The sequence below is a fragment of the Diadema antillarum genome, unplaced genomic scaffold (genome assembly GCF_040938485.1).
Source record: "Diadema antillarum isolate AM-2024a unplaced genomic scaffold, OU_Dant_1.0 seq00001203_RagTag, whole genome shotgun sequence".
Classification (NCBI taxonomy): domain Eukaryota; kingdom Metazoa; phylum Echinodermata; class Echinoidea; order Diadematoida; family Diadematidae; genus Diadema; species Diadema antillarum.
The window spans coordinates 518,650-542,361 of record NW_027271996.1 but is presented as its reverse complement, the minus strand read 5'-3'; the positions used below and the strand labels follow the sequence as shown (position 1 = coordinate 542,361).

The window sequence follows — 23,712 nt, the reverse complement described above, 5'->3', positions numbered from 1 at the left end:
TCATCAGTGTTATTATTATTTCGTTTTTTACCTGGAGAGGTTGGTAGCCTTTTGTATTGCATTCATCCTCAGCTCCTCAGTACCTTACTTGAGGGGAATAGAGAGTGAATGTCCAATTATACCCGGGCTACTTAAGAGTGGATGAAGGTGAGCATACACTGGCAACCAAATAATGGCCTCTACCTCCTGCATCCCTATGGCAGTGGATGTGTGCGCCTTACCCTCTCACCCGTAACTATGATTGCAATAATCGTAATAAAAAACAACAACACACAACTAGAGTTTTTCCTGGAGATAACTCCTGAACTCACAACAAAGCGAGGCGGATGTCCCCTACTGTGATCCAGACAATCATGTGCACCCCCTTATCCCCTCTTCTCCTCACCTGTGGGGCATGATCACCCAAATCCCGGGAGAAAAATTCCTCTGTTAGATGCAGTGCTTCCTTTTAATAGCAGATACCATGTAATATTTAAAGATGAATGCCATAAGTTATGCTCCATTTCTTTTTTCTTCTTTTGCTGTTATTAATGCACGGCGCTTATTTTCATAATGGAAGGGTCCATGTTTTAATCATAGATGCATGTCATGGGGACACCACGTGATCGTCACGTGTGGATTATCATGCCATTGTGCCCCTTCAACAGTTGTTTCTGGAGAAGGGGCACCGGGTCGTGATCTCGCCCAGGTTGTTCTAAAGTGAGCGGTCGTGCCAGGTGGTAGTGCTGAAAATTAGGGATTGACTGATGGATGAGTTCAGTATGGATGTCATTAAAAGTTGCTTAATAGGTTTCACTGAATTCAGGTCCTTTCTTTGAAAAACCAGGGTACATCTGGATCCACAAAATAGTTTGTGATGTGAAAAAAAAATGAGACTTTTCTTGTTCTTCAAGGCATACACATGCACACCCCAAATTAACTGTTCAAAAATACATTTTTCGCTGCAGTGGAAAAACTGCTAATTCATTTGTGAGGACACACACACACACACACATGCAAGAAAAGCAGTGACTTTTGTGATCTGTGTTAAAAGGATAATTGGTCCTGCTTGATTTTTGTTGTACATTCTTGTGCCAGTTTGTCTATGGTGGTAAGAAAATGCAAAAGAAGCAATTATACTGTACTTTCATGCCAAAGGAACATAACAAAAGATAAAATGAAGTCATGGCATCAAATGTCAGTTTACCAGAATTCGAGTGGTCATAATGTTAAGGACATGTACGTCCATCTTGCCCAACTATATACAGGAAGTTTGAGGTAGCTATGTTTACCTACTTTAATGCATGTTTCTTCAATGTTCATTCTCATTTTATTAGGAATTTTCTTTACCCGTCAGGAAAGCGTGTGGCATGTGACTGCAGAATAGTGATGAGGTCCTTTAAGTTTCCATCTGATGAGAGGAACACACAAGCATGTCACTAAAACAGTTAAATGATGATGATGATGCATTTTCCAGGAACCAAAAGAATGATCTCCCTGACGATGCTGTGATGAACAGTTGATGTGTGTTTGTGATTCACTACATTGCTATGTCAACACCATCCTCCTACCCCTCTCCCCTTTCCACCCCATCCCTGCCTCCTCATCCCTTCTTGCTGCCGCCCCCCCCCCTCCCCCTTCCCATCACAAATGCTCTACCAGTCTGGATGAAGATGGATGTTTGTGGTAGGACACCGTGCATGCTTTCATCCCCAAGTGTCACAAGTGGATCCTGGTCTGTTCAATATCAGGCAATCATCCAAGAATGATGGAGGCAGTGGTATGTTTCATGTCTGGAGAGCGAGAGTCATGCATTCTCTGTTACCCCATTCCCACCCCAACTCCCCACCCCCCCCCCCAACTCCCCCCAACTCCCCATCCTCTGCTTGACTGCAAGGGGTAGTGATGCAGGAGACTGAAGAAGGTCAATGCCATGGGAGAAGAGACAAAATTCATGGAATCCAGGAATCACATGTGGTCAGAGGATTTTCTAGGAAAGAGCAAATCAGGAAGAAAATGAGGAAAATGAACATTGAGTGGAAATTTGAGAGGTATTTGCGGTTGATTTGACTTCAGACAGGCAGAGTTATGATGCAGGCGAACAAGTTCTTACGGCTGTGGTGCTGCTAATGACAATGTTGTGGTGATGATGCGGACTGAGTGGTTATGATGGTAGTAGTTGTGGTTGCTGTGGTGGTGATCAGGGTGCTTGGGGTGTGGATACCAGGTACACTTGCAGAGTGTTTGGATGCAGAAAAGATATACTAGAACGGTATAGCTATACGATGAATTAATACGTCTGAATGCTGACTAACAAATCGATGTATAACGAAACGACGGTCAGAGCATCGTTTCGAACTAGAACTTGATAACCAATCAGCATTCCATGTGCGTCTGAATGTATGGCAACCATAGAATGGTATAACTGGGCGGGGTTAATGTGAGCGCGCACGAAAGTTGACCCTATTCCTCTCACTAGCAGCAATGTCATGACCATAACAACACGCGCAGTGGGAAACTGTGCATCTATACAACGCTTTCCAGATCGGTCGAGATCAGCGTCTGAACAGTCTGTCGGCGATACGATGGTTCTTTATACATGTATGTCGTTTCTTTATCGAGTTTTAGTATAAACTGGCTTGCGTCTGAACAGCGGGTTGGAGTAGCTATTGATGATAATGTTCTATAATCTGTTCGAGATATCAAGTCACCCCAGCTGATACGGTACTGTACTACTGCTACTGATGATGATGATGATGCACTATTTAGTAATGTTCTTTGCTAGGTAGGTTTATGTTGATGATGATATTGATGAATGATGATGAGTTGGTGGTAGTGATGATGATGATGATGATGCAAATAACAATGATGGTGGCCATAGGGATAAAAACCTTGATAGCAAGAGCGATGGTGGTGATGAAGATGATAGTGATGATGACAAATGTTAGCTTATTAGGTACCACACTGCTGTTGGGTATGATACTTATTAGTGTTCTGTGTCAGAATAAGGTTGATGGTGATGGTGGTGATGGTGGTGATGATGATGATGGTGGTGATGGTGATGGTGGTGATGATGGTAATGATGGTGAGGATGATGAGGATGATAATGATGGTGAGGATGGTGATGCTGATGATGGTGATGATGATGATGATGATAATGATGCCGCTGCTGCTGCTGCTGCTGCTGATGATGATGATGAGTGTGATGATGATGATTGTGATGATGGTGAGAATGCTGGACATAACAGTGATGTTTTTTCAGGTGATACAAGCTTTTCAGCTACTTCTTTCTGACAGTGACTATGATGACAAAGTATCTTTTGTGGGTATGTCCCATGAGATGAACTTGAGAACAGTCTGGGCTGGTAGTCTGATAGCCAGATCCAACAAGCTATTTGCTGTTGCTGATGCTGATTGATGATGAATACAATTTGGATGACTATGAGTTGCATTGATGGTGTGTGTGTGTGTGTGGGGGGGGGGGGTGCTTCCGGGTATCATGAGCTTACAAGCCCCCCCCCCCCAAAAAAAAAAAAAAAAAAAAAAAAAATTAGTAAGGCTTTCAGCACAACATTGGGTGCCACTTTGGGGTTTCTTCAGCTGACAAGCAAAAAAAAAAAGTTTATGCTAGTCTTTTTTTTTTCTAGTCGCCACTTCCTGGGTAAATAAGGGGGGGGGGGGGGGCAAAGTGATAACACCCTATGTATTCCTATCTACACCAGGGCCGGGGGAACAGCCCTGGTGTAGATGATGATGCAGATCATGAGGACAAGAGTGATATTAATGGTGATGGTGGTTAGTATTATGAAGATGTGTTTGTTGTTGATAATAATGGTGATAATGATGATGATGATGGTGATGGTGATGGTGATGATAATGATAATGATGATAAGATGATGAGAGCAGGGAATGTTGTCATGATTGTAGTGATAGAACTTGGTATTGAGAACAAGATTAGTTTTGTGTAGAAATATGGTTTGCATTGTCTTTCAAACCATATAACAAAACACATAGATGTTTATGCTTTAAAAAAAGAATGCAGAAATCAAACCCATCAAGTTTAGCAACATTGAATACTATGAAATAAAGGGTCATTACATTTTCCCATTCTTGCAATCTGGATACATTTCATGTGTGGTTTAGCATCTCGACCCTTATCGCAGCCATTTCCGATTCCAACCAGAGAAGTTTGGAATCTTTCTATTTATGCTGCTTTCAATCTTGGTTTAATGGTTGCCATGAGCACCATCAGACCCTGGTAGCTGTTGTAATAGTCTGATAGCGGTGTGCCTGTGAGTGCTACGTGTGCACATCAAGACTTTTGCGGAGTGAACTTGACTCTCCGGCCCATAAATCGTCCCTCACCTCAGTCTTAATGTCCGAGTAACGTACACGTAGCTCTTGAAATTCCTGCAAATGAGCATGACGCCAAAGTGTTCCAGGGGGATCATGTCTTGGAGGCGGATGGAATCGAATGCCGTCACTTCCACTCCAAGAGGCCATTGTCGTGGTCGTGAAATTTCTTCCACCCTTGGCCTCAGAGAATCGCTCGACATGCTAAGAAATTACTTACCAAACATGTACATGGACATTTCTTCTTTTTTTTTAAAGAACATCAAACCTCTGTATTCAGTGACTAATGCTGCCAGCAAAAGTGTTTTGTTTGTGTGTATGTTTTTTTTTTTCAACATGACATTGAATTGTGAAGTCAGCGAAACAAAAAGGTTACCACATGCATTCTTTTGTTTATTTTGAGATTCTCAGCTTTGAATTAGAGTGTACGTACTTGTCAAAAAGGCCATAAGGTTGACTCATTCTGCACGCGATGCTAAAATCTCAATAGGCTTTGTATAATGTAACATCCCAGGTTCCAGAAGATAATGTGTTTTGCTAGCACATAAACACAGAATGATGTATGAAAAAGTAATGTCAGTGAACAAGGATTTCTTACACTTCAAAATTCCTGCTGTATCATGGTAAGGCCCTTCTGTGTTGGACTGGGGGTTCATTGTAAAACCTGAGTGGGCTGACTAAGGCCGCGTTTATAAGATTTTGCGTGCCTAGAATCATTGTTTTGAAACACTGTTTCAAATCACAGTTTCGTCAGGAGAGCGTTTATAAGACTTTTTTCTCCGAGCGTGTTGGGGCTCTCGCTCAAACTGTGCCATTGCGCAACTCACTCTGCGCAGTTTTTCCTCGGCAAAAGGTCAAACAGGGTGCGCGCAAGGCATTGTGACGTCACATAAACAGTGTTGGAGATCACGGTTGCGTTTATAAGATTTTTGAAACACTGTTTTGAAACGCACTATTTTGTGCGTTTCAAAACAGTGTTTCAAAACGCTGTTTCAAATCACGGTTGCGTTTATAAGATTTTTGAAACACTGTTTCTACAGAAACACTGTTTTGAAACGCACTATTTTGTGCGTTTCAAAACAGTGTTTCAAAACGCTGTTTCAAATCACGGTTAGCGTTTATAAGATTTTTTTTTCTTGCTAGAAACACTGTTTGGCCAGAAACAGTGTTTCAAAACACTGTTTCTGGCCAAAAGAAAAATCTTATAAACGCACCCTAAGTTATAAATAGGTAAAGTTTTGGAGGATTAACTGAATGCTGATGAAAGCACTTGACAAGTTATACCTATTATAAGTGTCTTAGCACATACATTGGGCTAATGCTGTAAAAGTGGAAATTTTTGCGCTTTGCCAGGTAAGATGCATTTCACATGCTTTTGAATCAACGGAATCATAACTTTGAATAGTGTTCATATAACAAGCAAAATAATTTACATGCTTTTGTTTTTGTACTATTTTTTTGTTGCACAGAATGCATGCAAATTTCCACACAGCAAAATTATTATGTGAACTCAATACAGTTTATGCTTAAAAATTTCAGATTTAGATAGAAAAACACATAAATTATGAAACATTATATCCTTTGAGAAAATACCGTAAACCAAACAATGACCATTTGACTTAAAGTACACCTTCAGACCCTACCCAAAAATCAATCTGGATTTGGCTTTATGTACTTAGTCAGTATAAAGCTTGCTTGATGATTCATGTGGAAGTGCTTACGAATGAAAATAAAGGTATATATGATAAAGAATATGCGGACCTTTTAGATTATTCTCAAGATGATAATGGCATGAAATTATTCCATCAATTTATAAACAAATAACCTTGAGGAACATTTAAGGTTTTGTGGGATTCGTCCCATATGGTAGAGTTGTTTGGTTTTTTTACTAGTTTTACTTTATGATTTTTAATTTGAAATGATGCTAATTTATCTCATATAATTTGTTGTGCAATTGTGCATTTAAATGGTTCATGTATTTAAAAGAATATGAAAATATATTCTGTTGAAAAAAATGGAAATAAAGTTTTAATTTGAATTTTTGGCATGCAAGAACAATAAATCATAGTAGTCACTTGATTATTGTGCATTTAGGATTACAAGGGAATATCTGATGTATCCCTCGTGATCACTTTTCCTGATAATGACAATGGAACAGGAAATTAATGTCTGTTATTGCTTTACAGTTGTGCAGGGTGGTTGAAGTAAAAGTACACAAACTTGCATTCCTATCAGCATCAGTCAATATTACTCCTGTTTACCTTGAAAACATGCAACAATGTATTATTAAAGGACAAGTTCACTATCATAGACATATGGGTCGAGTGAATGCAGCAATATTAATAGAACACATCAATGAGAGTTTGAGGAAAATCGGACAATCCGTTCTAAAGTTATGAACTTTTGAAGTTTCTGCTCACTAAAGGCTGGATGAGAAGACTACTATAGCTTGTGATGTCACATGTGTACAATGATATAAAGAAAATATAAAGAAAATTCAACATATTTTCACTTTTCTTGCTTAATAAAAGGTCACTTAACTTCCCTCTTTCAGAAGGCAGGGGGAATAATATTACCCTTAACATACGTCTGAGACAAGTCGAGGAAATGTACACTTTTTTTCACAAAGTAAAATTTTGTAAAATTCTCTTTTTATTTTCTTTATATCATTGTACGCATGACATCACATACTGTAGTAGTCTTCTCATCCAGCAGTAACTGCGCAGATACTTTCAAAATTCATAACTTTTGAACGGATTGCCCGATCTTCCCCAAATTTTCACCGATGTGCTCTACTAATATTGTTGCATTCACTAACATGTGTATGAAGGTGAACGTGTCCTTTAATGTTCATGTAGGTGCCAAGGTAATTATGGTGAAGTCTGACAATGTTTTGTTCCTGGACGGTTCCTGTCTTTGGAATTGTAGATTGTTGTTTTTGATGTTTTGTTGTTGTTGGGTTTTGTTTTTTTGTAAGGAGAGAAACTTTTGACACTATTTACATGCTGTTTAATGAGGAAAAACATGGAAAGTCCAGATGAAGGTTTTGTAAAATGCTTGTGTGCTAACTTTGCACATTTAGAGACACACTGTATGAATAGACACATATCAACAAACAACACATAACACACAACAAGCAAATGTGGGTCATAACCATAGAGAAGTTCAGAACAAAAAAAAAGGAAAGACCACAGTTGAGTGAAGTTGAAAGTTAATGCCAGGCTCATTGAGTGGAAGCACCATGAGGGGCATAGGGACTTAAAGTGTACTGGCAATACCTTGAGTATTATATTTGCTATATTTGTAGAATAAACAAAAAGACCTACCCTCTGGAACTTACTGCGATTTAAATTTATTGGGGTTTAAATGTAAATTTTAGGAGTAACGTATTAAAAAAAATGACTTGAAATAGACTAGTCGAACACCTGATTCTTTCAATCGAATGATCGCGCTATCCTTTTTCTTTCAAATACATCAATGAGCTACAACGTGTATATACATCTGCACACGTACATGTACTTCAATCAAAACCTCGATTGATATGGAGTTCAGATACTATTTGTAAAACATACATGTATAGCTCGAACATGCACACATCAGTACCAGTGCTATACGGAGCAGAACTTAAACGCATGGAGCATATTAGTTGTGCCAAATTGTTACAGAGATGTGATCTGATTTATCAAATTATATATACTTTCAGGGGCTATCACATGTGAATTATGGCTGGGTATTTTTTGTGTGTGTTTGTTTTGTTTTGTTTTGTGTGTGTGTGTGTGTGTGTGGGTGTAATCTATAGCTCTACACAAATATGAATTCTGGGGTAATGGTGCACTTTAAATAATATTACAGCTAGATCCTAGTCCCTCCTCCACTGCAGCTGCAGTATTCCTATCCAAGAGATTGGATGATTCATACCCTGCACCCATCTGCATGGTGCGTGTTTCGTGGAAAGTCAGAACAGACCAGAACAAAACAAAGTAACCAAAATGCTGCCTCGGTAAGGTCTTCCATTTTGCAATGTCTTCCATTTTGCAATGTTCAGCAAGCCGTTGATGGACACAACTGACACAGTCTGTTAAATGAGTATTCTTGTGAAGTACATCAAGAGGTGTTTTTTTTTTTTTTTGGGGGGGGGGGGCAAAAATTATGTTCTGAGGCATTTTGCAGCTGGTATGAGAAGGGAATCAGCTGTAACACAAGAGGTCATGAGGGCAGGTATGGCTGTGATCCTCAGCCGTGGTAGGCCCAGTGTTCATCATCTGACATCATCAACATCCTCAACATTGAGATGAGGGAGGGAGTGGTTTCTGGATAATCCTATCCTCTTCATTGGTTCACTGAAATGAGTGCTTGCCACTCTGTATGATATATCAATGACCTCCCAGAGTGATTCACAGAGTCATGAAAGAAAAAAAATACCACCCCCTCCCCCTCCCCCCCCCAAAAAAAAAAAGTAGAAAGAAATGAGGCAGCTAGGGTAGTAACACTTGAGATTTCCTGCTACATGTGCCTATACGTGTTTCACTTCTGTCGTAGCTGCTCCACACACATTCATAACATTTTCTTACCATACTGTTTCAGGGAATAAATATACAGGATTGTCCATGAAACTACACAGTTTGGAAAGTAAACATATAGGCATCTTGTACCCAATGAATGATTTATTTGATTGTGTACAGTATATCAGATTTAACCCCCCCCCCCCCCCCCCCCGCCCATCATAAAAAAAAAGATGACACATGGCAATGATTGGCTTTGTCTTGCAACGAGTGAAATGATTTGTGTCAACCGTAATGGAAAGGTATTTGATATGGGGGTTCTGAAGCATTCTAGAATGACAGAAATTTTTTCAAATTGAATCATAGTCATTATCTAAATGTGCTCAACTGTACAATTTCAAGATATTGCATGTTTTCGTTTAATTGTCTTTCAGATGTGTTTAAGCTGTATGATAATAATAATAATGATAATTGTGGCCTTTTATAACGCGCTGAAGTCCATCAAAAGTGACGCTCATGGCATCATGTATGAGATTATTTTTTTTTTTCTGAGTTGATATGTTGTTTGAAATACCAAGACTGATGATATATTTCACAGATATCAGTATCACAACTGTGAACCTTGAGTGGAAAGAGCAATTACAATGGATCAGATATAAATAGCTCAGACGACAAATACTTCCTGGATTATAAATATATCTGCTCTCAATTCAATGTATGATGATAATGAAAATGGTTCCACATTTTTCTTGCATCTTTGTTTTAAAATCCATTTTTTCCTTCCTTCCCTTCTGGTTCCCTTCTTCTTCTTCCTCTTCCTCCTTCTCCACTCACTATTGCAGGAAACTGATTCACGGCCTACTTGTGATCGACAGAACGAAGAGGTTAGGCTGCATGCGGGCCGGATCGGCGGACATCAAGAATGCAGAATGGTTTGAAAACATCGACTGGGATCATGTTCGAGAGAGACAGCTCACGGTAAGAGTGCCTCGCACTTGACGCTTGTCGTTCGATGTTCTGTCAGTCCGTCTTTCCCATCTAACCAGAATTCATCAGAATCGTGAATGAAGTTCATGTTTTAGTATATTTCAGTTATTTGATGAAAATCAGTTTTGAAATGGCTGAGATATCCAAAAACAAAGAGATCCTAATAAAAGGTTGGACCAGGGAGGTGAGATCTCATCTCACCTCCCTGGTTAGACCCACCTTTTATTAGGACCGCTTTGTTTTACTTTGTTTTGGATATCTCAGTCATTTCAAACTGATTTTCTTCAATGTACTTTGAATCTCTCGTAGAATTGTATACTCTTTAATATTTCATAAGTAGTTTCTAATTATCTTGCAAAAAGCTAAAATCTAAAGCCCCCATCTCAACCAAAACTATACCAGCAACCAAAACTATACCATCCCTTTAAAGTAGGTTTCATGTTGTCTGAGACTTCATACACTCAGGCACATTTTATTTACATCATGTTTGTCTCGCAGTCATCCTGAATTAAACCATAATTAAGCTTTGGGGCAGTCTCTAATTATAACCATAAGGTCTTCTTTCTATACCCAGGGTGTCCCCTTTGATATAAGCAATTTTCTCTGAGACAGGCTGTGCTATTATAATTACCCCAGCAATACTTCGGGTGACACATTTGCTCCTGCGATAATTGCTTCTAATCAGTAATCAGTCTTATTTTCTCCAAGATCTTAGGGTTAGGGTTAGGGTTGTGAGAGGGCTTGGGGGTTTTCTTAGATGTGAGGATTAGTACTAGGGTTAGGGTTATGTTTGTGGGTAGAATATAACGTTTGGATTTAATAACGAGCAAAGATTTCATGGGAGCAATTGTCGCAGGAACAAATGTCATGGAACCACACTGTGCACCCATTCAACCCACTTCCTGTTTTGTTGTTGTTTAGTCACATTTCAAGAGGATAAATCTTGTCTAGGGATAATGAGCGTGTTTCTACTGAGCGACGAAAATTCGAGGTGATGCCAGCCGATGTGTGGTGATACCGGCCGATGCCGGCCGATACCGGCCGATGCGTGGTGACACCTCGAATTTTTCCTCAGTAGAAACAGATCGGGTAGTGGCCGATGCCGGCTGATGTGAGGTGCTCCGTCGTCCATCTATTGAGGTGGTCGATGCGTGGTGACGCGAAGGACGATTCTCAGTAGAAACACACCGGGTAGCGAAATTCGTGGTGTATCGGACGTCTAGAATTTCTCCCCGCGCTTTTCAATCGGTTCGTCGCACACACTCCTTCGACACATGTGTACAAAATATGTGTGTGCACACAGCGACCGTGTTCGCATCATGCTTTGTTTGTACCAACTCGCTTGTGTATGTGTTATAGGCCCTATACGTTACGTTACATGAGAATTGTGGCATTCATCGTCTATTGTTCGCCTAACTTATTGCATTACTAAGCCCTCATCACTTACTTGATTTTACACCGCGTTATTTCATTTTATATTGTCTCGAATCGCGAGAGTACCACATTAGTATGTCGCAGCCTTGAAAAAATCTCAACTGGACCCTCGATCTCCAAAGATTTCTCATCAGTCAGTGGCAGGATACCAGTATGTTAGTTCGGGTATATTGGATGGGAAGACGAAGAGAAATGGCTAATCAAAAAATAGCCGACGCAGTTGTAGCAAAGCAGGCAGGGTTAGGATCGTATTAACAGGCAATGCGCGCGTGACCCAAATCTGTGACTTAAAAATACCTGACTTCCGGAATCGCCGCATTTGCACGTCACCTTTGCATCACCTCGTATTTTATCGCTCAGTAGAAACAGCTCGAGTGGTCGTAAAATACGAGGTGCTGCGTTGGACAAAATTCGTGGCGATGCCAGGGATGTGAGGTGCTCTCAGTAGAAACACGCTCATTGTTGAGGTATAGATCGTCTTCATGTTTCCTGCAGATTTCAGCTAGAGCCTACCCCTCCAGACTATGGTCCTCATCGTCTCCCTCAATTACAAGCACTAGGTCCTTTCACACGAGCCCAAAATAAATGCTTATTTTGTATGCCTCCGCCACGAAGTGGTGCCGGAGGCATTACTGTAAAACATGATATATTCGCGGCATGAATTTTTTCGCGAATTGGAGCCGACAGCCTTTTTCGTGGCATGAAATTTTCACGAAGTGCCACTGGCGTTCAATGCAAATAGTGTAAACAAGGACTTTCATGTGCATTTTAATTTTGCGAATCTTGGTGCTCGCGAAAGTCACGAAATTAAAGTGCACGCGAAAATTCCTCGTTTTACAGTATGTTTTCAGGTTGTCCGTACGTACGTCTGTCTGCATTTGTTTACGCAATAACTTGAGTGATATTGACTAGAATTTTACCAAACTTGGTCCAAGTATGAAGTATGATGAGGCAATTACGTGATTAGATTTTGGGTGAAATTGGCTTAAGGCCAAAGGTCAAAGGTCAAGGTCAAATCATGAAATTGTATCTGTTTACACGATAAGTCAAGACTGGATCAAGCAAATTTCACCAAACTTTGTCCGAGGATGATGTGATGGGACAATTACTTGATTAGTTTTTGAGTGAAATCGGACAGAGGTCAAAGGTCAAAGATCGAGGTGAAATCCTAAAATTTAGCTGTTTACGTGATAACTCAAAACTGGATGAAGCAACTTTCACCAAACTTGGTCCAAGGATGACATATGATGGGGCCATTAGTTGAGTAGTTTTTTAGAGAAATTGCAATAGGTCAAAGGTCAAAAGGTCAAGGTCAAATGGTAAAAATGTTGTTATTTCCCCCATATCTATGCAATGCCTGAAGGTGAAACTTATTGTAGACATGTACTACTGCGTAAAGATTCTCCAGAGAGAGTTTCATGTCATAAAGTCTAAGGTCAAAAGGTCAAAGGTCAGGTGAAAATGTTACAATTTCACTTTTCTCGCAAATGGTTCAATGTATCTTCATGGAATTTGGTACATACGCATGTACTGACTGGCAGGGATTATCTAGGGAATTTAGGGGTTATGGGTCAATAGTCGGGTCAAAGGTCAAGGTCAACTCCTCAAAATTTCACTATTTCCCTCATATACTAGTACAACTTGTATATGCAATGCTTGCAGTATTATTTTTAAAACTTAATATTATACATGTATTACCTAATGGAGATTCTCTGGGAAATTTGCTGCCAGAAGGTCAAAGGTCAAAGGTGAAGGGTCAAAGGCCAGGCAAAAATGCAAAAGAAAAAAATATATATTTTATACTGTAATTACACTTTTTCTTCATACCTTGAAAATTATACTCAATGCATAAACTTATAAAAGGGTCGGTCAAAAGTCAAGTAAAAAATCCTCAATTTCCCAATTACATGTACCTGCACTCTTAGACAATTATAGCAAACCTAGTTCAAGGAAAGTGAACATTCAAGACATTTCTGACAAACCTGTCATTTCAATATTTTGCCAGTTATGTGAAACTGTCATCACACATAGTGATGACATTGTACTACTTGTATACACCTATTGGGAGAATCATGCATTATGGCGGAGGCATACCAGTCACCATAGCGACACTTCTAGTTTCATTAAATAGATTTGTGCAATGCAATACCGAAACAGAGAAGCTTGCAATGGAGGATCCAGAGGGGGGCGCACCGGACACGCCCCCTCTTTATTTTGTTGTTGTTGTTGAAACAGAAGAAATAAAAAGAAAAAAATTGGCTTTTGTGTGTGTACACACTCACACACACAAATCGCTAAATTGCGATTCAGTGCAAAAATTGTTCTGTCTTGATGCGCCATATAAATAGAATGTATTATTTTTTTTGGGGGGGGATGGGGTAAATGCTCAAAAAAGTTTTCCTTGCATGTTATTCTTGAATGTCACATGAAAAATGAAAATAAGTTTTGTTGTTTTTTTATCCCGTGATGCAGCTTGCCACACTAGATTCAAGGTGAGGACGCCAAGGGTCGTGCTCCAGTGTATTGTGTAATAAGGCATTTGGTTCGGAAATTTAAGTGCCTAGCTTGCTGTTAAAAATGAGTTGTGTTTTTCTGCCATGTATGAATGGCGGCAAATAAGAACAATTTCTCCACCATAATAACTCTGACTTGTGTGTGAATGTGACTATTTAACCCTCATATTTTGCTCTTATCTCTTTCTAAAACAGCCCCCCATTGTTCCCAAACTATCTCACGCCGGCGACACGAGAAACTTTGACGAGTATCCCGAGGAGAACTGGCAGTCAGCCCCCTCAGTCAAGGCGGACGTTCTCAAACTCTTCAAGGACTTTTGACAGCGTTGGAGGAGCCATTCTGGGGCATGTATCTGTTGCTATGACAACGACCAGCACATGAAGTTCAAACTGAAACATGATTGCAGAGTTACCCCCCTGGCAGCTTAAGCGGTTGTGTGCTTTTTTTTTCTCCTTTTTTTTTTTTTTTTTTGCTTCAGATTCAGTGCAGAACTTTTTTTTTGTAAGTGTGTGGAGCATTTTAAGCAGGAACCTCACTCGCAAAACTTCAGATGGAGATGCACAATTGTGGATTTTGACGGTGGAAGTCTACCGCAAAGATGCTTTCGATGTCATCATCCCCCCTAGTGCCCAAGTGGAAGAATGCAATGGATGTCTTTACCAGAAACAACTGAAGGTCCCCCAGACCAATTTGGGGGACAAGGAAACTTTTAATACTTGTACAACTAACTTTAATATGCATATGAACGATTTTCAATGTTTTTGTTTTATTGTTGCCAGTGTGTATAAATTTTTTATGTAATGTATTATCAGTGTTCAGTACTGAAGAGGAATCTTAGAGTAGATGAATTGTGCGTTGGAAAAGTTTTTGACTTTTTGCGCGAGTGTAGTTTTCTTAGCATGCTCTAAAAAAATGGAAAGGAGGTTGACTTTTTGAAAATCCATAGGTACCGGTAGTGATAGTATGTAGATTTGTATACTGTTTGGTGCCTATTAAAAAAATGCTACCTCTACTCCTACTTTTCTCAATGTAGTATCACTATTGAAAATGAGAATGTCGTGATACATGTCGTTGAAGAGCATTCTAACTTTACATGTAGCTATCATAAAGGTCCTCTTGATGCTGAGATTTTTCTTTGGAATAACATTGGTTAAGCACTGTGCTTTTTGTCGTAAAAGAGAGAGAATGAAATGCAATGAATGATATGTTATCAGTCCAGAGCTTTGGCTTACTCCTCATTCTGTGTTGTTACAGGAAAATTTAATTGAGCAAACATCCCAGAAAATTGTTATATTGTGCTGCTCGGTCACACCTTGATATTGGCAATCTCCAGTGTAAACAGTCCTACTAAAAGCATCGAACTCCTTTTTTTCCTTGATGAATGACGTCACAAAACAACACTGATTGACACTTCATGGGAGAGGGTCAAAGGTCCAAGTGATTATATTGCCCCCCCCCCCCAAAAAAAAAAAAAAAAAAAAAAATCTAGACAAATTATTATTTGAATCTAGCTGGAAAATGTGGGCGGACAGTACTAAATATATAGTACTACTTACGTATTTGACTAGTTCCTAAAATTCCCTGAAAAGCAAGTTGGAAATATTTGAAGAGCCAGCACTGCTAAAAGATGTTATTAGCCCTGTGTTTGCTGAGGAAATTGCTGGTCAGTAGGATTTGCTTTTTATAACTAATGATGATGATTATTTTTTTTTTTTACTGAAGTAAGGAAATCTGTTGGTAGTTTGACATAAGCAGCTCAAGTTTTTGTTTTCTTCATGCCAAGAGAAGATATGGGGCCTGGATATAATGTATACGTAGTTTGGGGTATCTTAATGATGGTGCATCATTGTTTACAAATCACGATTTTGTGAGCATCACCAAAGATTTTCAACACCCCCGATAAAATCTACATACATGCAAGTAGTCAGTGTATAAGTCACTGAAAAAAAAAAAAAATGTCTTCCTAAGATGGTTGTATGTGAGATTTGTGCTGTGACCCACAGCAACTGAATAAGAAGTGTGTATCGCCCCAATTTAAGGACACAAAGTGAGCAGGTTTCCACTTGGAGTTTGTGTAACACGACAGTATATTTTGCCGTGGTGGTTTAATTTCATAAAAAGATCACCGTGAAATACACAGTGTGTACCGGTACAGTAAGGATATTGTGTTTGTGGCGCTATGAGCATGTTCTACTGAATGTGGACATTAAACACACTCATTCTGTAAGCAATGCTACAATTTGAACATGCCTAATTGTCCAAATGACAAAACATAAAGTTATTACTATGCTAATTCAAGTTGGGGAAAACCACCTTCAATATTGATCAAAATTTTACCTTCAATATTGATCAAAATTTTATTTATTTTTTTGTTTCATAGTGAACACACATTTGTAATAATTAGTCATGTTTTCTTATAACAGATACACATTTGTGTGTGTGGGTGTGTTTTGTGTAAATACTTTTTCCCAAGTTTGTACATTTTAATTTTTGTGTTATCAGAGACTCACTGTGATAGACGGAAGGTGTTCATGTATTTATTAGTCTTGCCAATGGGAAAACAGTGTGATTATGGTATGACTCCTCGTTCTGTAAGTGTAGTATGTATAAGTCTAAGCTGAAACTTTTACGTGTTGTATCATGCCATGGGCAATTTTGACATACCCCAAACATACCCCTATTTAAAGTGCTGAAAACATTGTGTTATATAGGACTCAGTTGAATTGTGTCTGCTTGGTCCATAAAGAGGCTGCACTACGTGACCTATTGCCATGTTAATACTCAATTCAGGTCACCAATATATTTAACACACAAACTGCTATGGGGATTTGGCTGGGAAAAAAATAAAATGTATAGGAATTTGGATTGTTTAAAAAACTGAAAGTCTGATATCTTGAAACTACCTCCTGTGCAAAATTTTGAGGTCCAAAGATATTTGGAAATTTTGAATGTTTTGATTTTCATGAAACATATGTGACACTGCACCTCAAAACAAACAAAAAGTCGCCAGACATGAATTTTTAGTTAAGACCATATTCTGAAAGAGCAGACTTTAAGCTTTAAAATGATGTATAACTCAAATCACATGGACTCTCCTAACCTATCTAAATATTGGAAAGAAAGCACAAACTCAGGAAAAGTGTGAACTGAGAAAAGAGGCTCTGAAGTACAGTGTCTATTCAAGCGCCTAATCTTTACCAAACCGTGCTGGCCGTGCGATGAATGGGACACAAAACAGGAAGTAAACCACCAGAGTAACAACAATGAAGGGATTATCAGATTAAAGTGAAATTAAGCATGCCTCATTAACACATTCTGTCCATAATTAAGGCCAACTTTCAAAGCAGTAGCACTATTTTTTCAAAAGTTATTAGAGTTGAAAGTGAAGAGTGTGGACAAGGTTTCTCAGAAATGGAAAAGGGATTCTAAAGACACACCTAATCACACTATTCTACCAAAAATGTTCGAGATAAACTGCTAAAAAACACACTTTCCTGCCCGTTTTATGATACCAAATTTTAGCACAATGTAAAAGAAGACCCGTTCTTTCAGAAAATATGAAAAAGTCAAGTTCGGCTAGGTTGACCCATTTCACTTATTTTCAGTCCTCACGCAAAATCAGTGTGTGCGACTTTATGTTTGTTTTGAGGTGCACGGTCACATATTTCAGTGGCGTCCTCATGTCAGTAATCTGGCCATTATTAAAAAATTCTAATTTTACCTCGTGGATTCAGATGCTCAGTCTCCCACAAGCTTGGATCTCAACTTCCAAGCTGATTTTCTCTGAATTGTTTGTTTATCTTCACGGCTGCCAGCTTTCTCGCTGTTTCTACGGTGTGTTTTTTAGAGAGTTACTTGAATTCATTGCCATGATCATACTCAAGAAATGGTTATGCTTTACTGGGAATTAATGTCATGATAACAACCATGTATGTTGTAATCAAATTTTCCACTGTAGATTTCAGTGATAGGGCCCAATGATTGTGGGATTTGCACTCTGACTTTGTTCAGAGTTTATTGTACCCATGTTCATTACAATGAGAGCACCCTGTACAGTGTTTTGAATTTTATTCTTCTTCCAATGCAGCAACTACAAACCAAAACTGTATGTGAGCCCTCAGTTCTTTCCCTTTCACTTCCCTCAAAGTCTTCTTTCGGTCAAGCAGCGCTTTACTCCAGTACCGACATGTTTTATTTATCAGTGAAGTAAGGAGGAGAATCAGGGAGCTTCAGGTTTGCGATGTGAATGTTTGAGACCACAATTGCATTGGCCTCTCTCCTCTCTCCCTGCGTCGCGTTGCAAAGTAGCTTTAGATTACGCGAGGACGCCGTCTATACAAAGTTAAATGGTGCCCTGTAGGATCGTTGCACAAAGTAGCTCTCTGCAGTGTCAATTTGAGCGAACACAAAAACACCCCAGAACTGTTTGTGCAAACTCAGACAACGCATGCAGAACATGATTTTTTTCCTCTGAACGTCTGTGTCGGGAAAGTCTAAAGCTCCCTTCTTTCTTGATGGGTAACTTTAATATGATATTGATATATGTGATAATTCCGTAACACTTCACAAGGTTTCGAAGACAACTCCTCCCCAAATGATCAACCCAGCAGAGAATGCTGTCCATGCATTTGTAGACGTACCATGGTACATTAAAACTCTTTTCAATACAGACTTTAACCTGTTACAGACAAGCTGATTTTGCTATAACACAAGTTTTTCATAGACACCTGCCTAAGTATACTCGGGACTAGTCTTCAACGGATTATGGCCCAAGGACCTTGGATTCAAGGATGGCAAGATGATCACTACCATCCTCATTACAAAGATCGACGATGTAAATCTGTGTGATTGTCAATCAAAGTAGATCACATGTTGGACAGAATGATCCGTCGGTCTGGAGGAGTCTTTTATTTTGTTGATGTTATCGCTCGTATCTTCTCCGTATAGGAGGGGATTCCCTGAAGCCAGACGCAGTCTCCAAGGAACATATCCCCGACGACCAGATACAGACCGATCTTTCGGTCAAATCACATATGTGCATGCAAGGCTTGCAGGTAGCTGGAAAAAGCAAGTCTCCCAGCTAGCTAACAAAAGCAAATTATAAGTCTATGAAGGATCTGTACAGATGAATTTTCTTTGGATTTGAAGATTCAAGTTTTAAATGTGGTGGGTGTGATTGGACAGTTGGTATAGGAGCAGTGTGGGGGACACTTATTTAAATATTTGTAGGACTCTCGATTGTGATCTTTTGTTTAAAATAATAGGAATTTTTTAAACAGATTAAAAAGAGATTGTAATCAGTCTTGTGATTGTGTGTTTACCATTTATAGCAGGATTTCACAGTACTAGCATTACGAATATACATGAAGGTGATTTCTAGTAAATGCATTTTTACATTAGGGCTCTGCGACTTCATTCAGTTTTGCTTGTGATGCAGCAAAGTGTTGTGAAAAAAAAAAAAAATTATCATCTGCAAAACCACTTTTGCAGCTAGCTCTTTGGCCAGAGTTATTGTCCAAGCCTGTAAGATGGACAGGATTTTGTGTCAGATTTTATCAACATGTCATCCCTGAATTTTGTTGTTGTTTTTTTTTTAATATATGCTTGGATACTCAGTGCCTTGCGGGAGAAAGAACAAAAAAAACATACAAGAGGCGTACAGGTTTAGTAATGCCAAGTTGTAAAGAAAAAAGTACAAGAAAAAAAAGAAGAAGAATGACTGCCATGTATAGAAATATGATATGTTGATATTGGAGAAGATATGGAGTATGATCTGCTCTGTATGTTATATGAACAGATTTTTTGAGGTATTTCATTATTTGTTGCCACACTTTAGGGTAAACAGATTATGAGATTGATTTGTAATCGCAGTTTATATCCAGTGTACTGTATTTATTTTGTGTGTGTGTGTGTGTGTGTTGAGTGCCTTAAATTACATAAAGCATTGTTTCTTGAATGCTTTAGGATGCATTTATGATAAATTTATCAGACATGTACTGAATCAGACAATTCATGATTATTAAGAATGGACTTTCTCTTCTTTTTTTTCAGAAAAAAAGAGACATTTCAGATGTTCTAGGAGCAACTTAGATTTGTGTGTATCTGGTGTTGGGGGTAGGTTTCTCCCAATTTTGTGTTTTTCTCAAGAAGATACTGAAAAGTAATAAAGATTATATCGGTTGATGACAGAGAAAAATCAATCATTAAGCAACATGTCTGCCTCATTTGTCTTTCTTTTTTTTTTTTTACTTTTTATATGCCACGTTTGCTCGCCCGACTCAGTCAATGGCATGCCAAGTTTGTATATTTTGCTCAAATGCATAAACCCACCCGAACTGAAATTGCTTAAAGGGACTGTAAAGTACTGGTTGAGGTGAGGATTCAGCTTGTAACATTTTGCGAGATATTTAGAAACCACTCTTAAGAAATGTTAAGAGCATACAATTCTAAGGGGAATCAAAAGTTATTTGATGACAGTCGGTTTTAAAATGACCGAGATATCCAAAAACAAGGTAAAACAAAGAGATCCTAGTAAGATCGTGGCCTGTTGCATTTTATTAGGATCACTTTTTGGATATCTCAGCCATTTCAAGACCGTTTTCATCAATTAAAAGTTGAATCCTTCTTGGAATTACATGCTCTTACATATTTCGTAAGAGTTTTCTCATTATCTCACCGAAAAATGGTATAAACCTGAAGTTAGGTCTCAACCAAAACTATACGATACCTTTAATGCCCCAATACAATGTACAGTACAAAGATTTCCGCCTCACTCTATTCCTCACTATTCCATGTTCCTCACACAGCTTGCATTGCTTGGTGGATGAATAGCGTTGTTCCATAGGGGTTTTTGGGGGGAAAATTTTAATTTTGTGTCTCTTTTGTGCACATGTGTGCAAAATTCATGCCTCCCAGTCATGGACAATAACAGAACTACACTGGGCATTTGCAAGAAAAATAATTCAAGCTTTGTCATAAGATTTTACATAACAGCAAAACTTAGGAATTTTCTCTCCAACTTTGCTCACTGCATGTCTAGCATAAACATTTCCATGAAAAGTTTCATGGCTCTGAAAAGCAGAATGTTTTCCACTCCACCCCTAAGCACTTCAGTTGCTCCCCTACATCACAGTTTCACACTCCAAACCAGCTGAGAAACTTGGCATCTCTGCTTGAGCCAATGTCATTTGCATTTGATACAAGCCATGACCTACTGTAATAACCTGTTTAGCCACTTGCTGGACACCCATTCGTGTCCACGGTCAGCAGGTATGAATTAACATCTCAAAATAATTATTGCACAAGGCATCAAGAAAATCTCCACATTCTCGCATTCTGCATTGAATCTGCATCATAACAGGTACACATTTTGTTTATTGTACCTTACTACAATGTATAACAACAACTGACGAGAAGACACCACTGTCATCAAAATTTATCATCATTTATTGTATCAAAATTGTGAAACATGATATCGCAAGCCTTGCTTGAAAGACAGCAAATCAATTCTACGCTAAATTTGTCAAGTTGATGTAATCATACAGGAACCAATGTACAATATTGTATGCATAAATATTGCAGGTTCCATGATGTTCAGGCCTGAAATGTAAAAAACAAGAAAATAATGTAAAAAAAAATATCCACAGATCTTTCACTTTTCACATAATATTCAAAACTAACGACCATTATCACTACTGTACACTTCACAATCACCTGCATGTACAATGTGCCATTACTAGTCAATATTCCAACAGTCTTCTATTGCATTGTAATTTTTCAATCTCTTTGGTATTAATCAAAAAAGAAGAAAAACTGCTAATTACACTGCTTTGTCTGCTTGTTCACCCTTTTTCACTCATTTGCAACCAATCCTTTGTGCACAGATGTAAAGAAAAAGAAGGCAAAACAAACTTGCAGATTATATCTTATTTCCAGCTGTTGCATAAACATAATTGGAACATAATAGTTTCATCTTCCATGCAACATAGGCCCACGACTACATCTTTCCTCATTCTTTGGTGAGATATGTGGATGTGTTGGCAAAATATAATTTTGAATATACTTAAGGATAATTCTAACTAGAAATGTCGCTATGGCGACTGGTATGCCTCCGCCATAATGCATGATTTTCCTAATAGGTCTAGATAGTACATGTGGACAGTGTGTGATTACATTTTCACAAAACTGGCAAAATATTGAAATGACAAGTTTGTCACAAATGTGTTGAATGTTCACCTCCCTTGACCTTGGTTTAATTGGATGAAAAGGAGAGCATGTATTTGGGGATTTAAGGACTTTAACTTGACTTTGACCCATTCATACATTTATGCATTGAGTAATTTTCATGGTACCGGTATGGAGAGAGAGTGCAATTTCTGTACTGAATAGTACATTTTTACCATGTTCATCTGGCCTTTGACCCTAAAATTCATAAGATACTAGTAATCACTTTCAGGTAGAATATGCATAAATATGCAGTAAATTTCACGATAAATTGAGCCACTTCTGAGATATGGAGGAAAAGTTAGTTCAGCACTTTCACTTGATCTTTGACCTTTTGACCTTTGAGGCAAAAAAAAAAAAAAACTCTCCAGAGAATTTCAATTAGGTTACACATGCATACACCAAGTGTAAAAAAAATAAATAATAATCCTGCTGGCATTGCATGAACATGAGGGAAATAGTAAAATTTTGAAGTGTTGCACTTGACCTTTGACCCCTGACCTTTGACCCCATGAACCCTACATTCTCTAGATAATCACTGCCAGTCAGTACATGTATATACTATGTTCCATGAAGATACCTTGAACAATTTTCCAATTTACAGAGAAAAAAAAGAAGTTTTAATACGTTTACTCGACCTTTTGACCTTTGACCTTTGACCTCATGACCCAAACTTTCACCAGAGAATCTAAATTGGGTAATACATGTATACACTAAGTTTCAAGAAAATATCTTCTGGCATTGCATAGATATGGTGGAAATAGTGAAATTTTATGTATTTGACCTTGACCTTTTGACCTTTGACCTTGAGCACGTGCACCCAAAAGTTGATAGGCACAACTTCACCCCCTAATACACATACATGCCAAGTTTCATTGGGATACCTCAACAGGTTTTGATAGTTACCTTGTCCACAAAATTCATTACGGACGGACGGAAAGACGGACGGACGGACGGACGGACGGACGGAAGGACGGACGGACGGACGGAAGGACGGACGGACGGACGGACGGACGGACGGACGGACGGACACCCGAAAACATAATGCCTCCGGCACCACTTCGTGGCGGAGGCATAAAAATAGTACGAAAAAATGCTGCAATGCATCAGCTCATAAAATATGAAAGTTCCTAGAATAGCTATTTAAAAGGTAATGTACTCAGCGATCAAATGTCAAAATATGTGACAATGTTTTTGATTTCACGAACTTTACGCACTAAACATTTCAACTTGGCAATAACATGGCTGAATGAAAGATATATAAACAATAGTATGAGAAATTACTTTCTTGTTAATTAAATGTCATAAAAGTTTTTGCACAGCTCTCTTCTTAAATACATAATATAAAATATTCAAATCTGTTCATAATTTAAAGAATTGACAAACGATCAACAACCAAATAAAGAAATTACATGTTTATAAATTGTGTGCTCATACAACTTGAGTTGATAGAAGTAGGGTGTTTTTTCTCCCCTGAAATAATGCATACACCATATATTTCATGAGATTTTTATTTTAAAAGCCATATATTTCATGAGGGTTTGTTTTTTTTTTTACTTCCCCGAATTTCGCAAGTCAGGGTGCTACTTGCAAATTGAACAACACATGAACATATCAACTCTTATCCCCGACATGAAAGTGGCATGCACACACACATTTTCCCCTCCACTTCGGTCCTCCAAATCATGAATTCAACCACTTGAAATCGTCAGGAAATCCC

At 38.6% G+C, this 23,712-nt stretch overlaps 1 long non-coding RNA gene across 1 annotated transcript in view; it reads left to right on the top strand.

Annotated features, from left to right (window-relative positions):
- LOC139744687 (uncharacterized) overlaps positions 1-14,195 on the top strand; it is a 31,945-nt gene extending 17,750 nt beyond the window's left edge. The window contains exons 2-3 of the long non-coding RNA XR_011711839.1: positions 9,677-9,812; positions 13,964-14,195. This is a non-coding gene — a long non-coding RNA (uncharacterized lncRNA). The remainder of the gene's footprint in view (positions 1-9,676; positions 9,813-13,963) is intronic.
- The last annotated feature ends 9,517 nt before the right edge of the window (positions 14,196-23,712 follow it).